The 3,180-nt window shown below is 47.6% G+C and overlaps 1 pseudogene across 1 annotated transcript; it reads left to right on the forward strand.

The window, feature by feature from the left end:
- Positions 1 to 813: 813 nt before the first annotated feature.
- On the forward strand, positions 814 to 2,237 carry LOC308564050 (germ cell-less protein-like 1 pseudogene; annotated as a pseudogene). The gene is made up of 2 exons: positions 814 to 847; positions 1,045 to 2,237. The product of its transcript is annotated as a germ cell-less protein-like 1 pseudogene (transcript).
- The last annotated feature ends 943 nt before the right edge of the window (positions 2,238 to 3,180 follow it).

A 3,180-nucleotide genomic window follows, 5' to 3' on the forward strand; every position in this document is an offset into this window, starting at 1 on the left:
GCTTCCTCTCACTCTTCCCACCTTCAGAAAACAGAAACCAGGAACGGAGTGGCTACCACATTTAAAATGACAAGGTGCTAAGCACCGTGGGAAATCAAAAGTTGATTAGGGGCTTTGTTGTGAAAGGGGGAGGGGGCAAGGTCCTGCACTCCGGAGACCTGCGCATTGACAAGTGGGACAGGTGGCAGTGAAACTAAGCTTGAGAAAGTGGCCCTGTAGGCACCAGGCTGGGTGGAGACCCGAGGCCCTGCCTGGGTAGACCTGTCCTGTCCGCTGGGCTCCCTGAGGTGCGCTCCCTGAAATCCCGGAGAGCTTTGGCCCACGGGAGCGCTGAGCAGCCCAGTGCTGTGCCATCCAGGGCAGGGCCAGCCCGGGCCTGCACGAGCAGGTTCTAGGGTGGGGGCTCTGCCAGGAGGCCAGGAGACTGGCAGGGAAACCGCCGGCCCGGCGTCTGTTGCTGCCCAGCAGCCCCAAGCGCCAGCGGAGCAGCGGGGCCCTCTGTTACCGTCCCCCGGACCCTGAGACGCAGGAAGGCAATGAGCAGCAGGGGCTCCTCAACACTCCTCGAAGAAAAAAATTCAAGAAGACATCCAAATATATTTATCAAACATTACTTTTGAGTGATGGAAATAGCGACATTAAGATTTGTGAACAAAACAAGCTAACAAACAAAATAGAAACAGACTCATAGATACAGAGAAAGGGCTGACAGCTGGCAGAGGGGAAGGAGGTTGTGGGGCTGGGTGAAAATGTGAAGGGACTAAGCAAAAAACCAAAACAAAAAAAAAGAAGCAGAGCAAAACGAAAAACCTCATGGACACAGACCGCAGCATGGTGATCACCAGAGGTGGTGGGGGGTCGGGAGACAGAAGAGGGTAAACGGGGGGTAAGTGGTGATGGAAGGAGATGTGACTTTGGCTGATGAACATACAATATATAGATGATGCATCACAGAATTGTACACCTGAAACCTATGTAATTTTATAACCAATGCCACCCCAATAAATTCAATACAAATAAAAAACTAAAAGATTTGTGCTCTAGAAGAGTGCACCTTACACAAAATATATTCATGTCACTCTGGCTACTTTTCTAGTATATTCAGTGGTTCCCGAAAAGAATCCAGCACGAATATCAGTGACCTGGAGATTCCTGGCCAGGATATTGAGGTAGAAGCTGCAGTTGGGCCTCTACATGGAGATGAAGTATTAGTAAAGCCCAGTCGAGTTATTATTGCCATTTTGGCAGCAGCTTGTATGCTGCATCGGATGGTTTCATAGAGCACTATGGTGAGACAATGAAGGAAACAACTAAAGTGAAAATGGTATGCGCTATTTAGTACACATCCACAGGGACCTACGGATTAGATTCTGTAAAGAAAAAGTACCTTGAATAGCTTCTAAACACCTGGGTGACTCATCGGAATGCTGAACTTTTTGAAGAACTCTATAAATGTCATGAAACAGTTCAGTGGTTCATCTAACTTATCTATGATGCCAGTGGAGGTAGATGTATACACAGCTCTTAAAAAGCAGATGCCCCTTCAATGCGTGACTTCTTGGGCTGGGTCTTTAAAACAGCCCATCGGTTTTGACTGAAACGGATGTCTGGTTTTCCAAGAGGAGAAAAGATTTTGAAGGTATGACCTTCCTTGAAACTGAGCAAGGAAAACCATTTCTGTCAGTCTTCAGACATTTAAGGTTATGGAATATTATCGGTGATTTGCCCTCTGCAAGAATTATTGAACAGGATTCTCTAGCGCTTTCTGAATGGCTGTCCTCTGTGCATAAACAGCAGTGGTTTGCTTTGCTCTGGGCGGAGCAAGACAGGGAGGTGGGCCCTCAAGAAATCAAAAAAGAACTAGAGGGAAGTAGCTTGAGGTGTGGTAGAGAGCTTGACAAAGATGGTGAATACTGCTGGTGGCAGACAGGTTTTAACTTCTGCTCGGGCCTGCTCGCAACTAATATCAATCGATGCATCATTTTCAAAGGCAGTGCACTGAATCAGCCCCGTAGTGGGTCTGTCAGTTTACAACCAGGAGCGAAGCATTTACATTACATTTGGCCTCTTTTGATAGTAGTGGAAAACCGATATGCAGTAGGACAGCTGACTATCAAATGCCTGCACTTCGAAAGGATCAGAAACGAGCAGTGATGAACTTGGACAGCAGGCTTCTGATCTTCACTTTATACACCTGCTGTGATTTCCTGTATATACCATCAGAAAAAAAGAACTGAGAACAGTAGTCATCAAGAAAACTGAGGATCTTATCAGTTGGGAACTGCAGGGCTTTGAAAACTTTTGCGGCCAGCTTTAATTTAGTGGCCCGACGATGCCCACACCTCCGGTGACTGACAATGGCGAAGGCCTTACGAACGGTACAGATAACACAGACTGTTCTTATCCCCATTGCAGTTCTCTGATCAATCATCCAAGTGTTGGTTGAGGACTGGGGCAGAAAGTCCTCAGAAACGGAAGTTTAGAGAGAAGAGAGGTGGAAAGATGCTGAAACAAAGATGGGGGCGCATAAGACACAACTGGCATAGGAAAGTGGTGAGGAAAGAGAGCCAGACACTTGGAGAACATAAGAGAAAAGCATAATATGACTGGAGAAAGAACCAGCACAGATGATGTGGAGGCAGAAGAAACCGAGGAGAGAAGCCAGCAACGGGGTGATGTGTGGTTCGTGCAGCCAGTGAAAGGCTGGCAGCCAGCAGCAGGGGGCATCAGAGCTCCATGGATAGTAGCAGGATCCTGGGAGGCAGAGAGTGTTAGCCGAGTGAGGAGAGCAGGAGAGGGAAACCGGAGATGGAGAAGAGGGGTGAGACACCCCCTTTGTAACTTTGAAATTGGCCTTTCTTCAACACGGAGCCCTATGGCTAACTCCCCGGGGCACCTTCCTGCTTCAGACTGGCACTGAAAGTGTGTAAGTCATTGTTTTAACTGCTATCAAAGGCTTTCTCAAAGAAAATGTGTCCAAGGGACTAGGCCCGGGCTTGGGTCACCTGAGTCGCCTGTAGGCAGAGCTCATTCATTTCCAAATGGCACAGTTAACTGGAATAGCTTATCCAAATACTCCCCTCTCATTCACCTCCCCCCAAAAGAGATTTATTTTAAGGGCATACTTGGACAGCTCATAGATAAGTAAGTGATTAAAAAAAAAACACGTGAGCCTTGGGG

The sequence above is a fragment of the Miniopterus schreibersii genome (assembly GCF_964146895.1).
Source record: "Miniopterus schreibersii genome assembly, chromosome: 11".
Taxonomy (NCBI): Eukaryota; Metazoa; Chordata; class Mammalia; order Chiroptera; family Miniopteridae; genus Miniopterus; species Miniopterus schreibersii.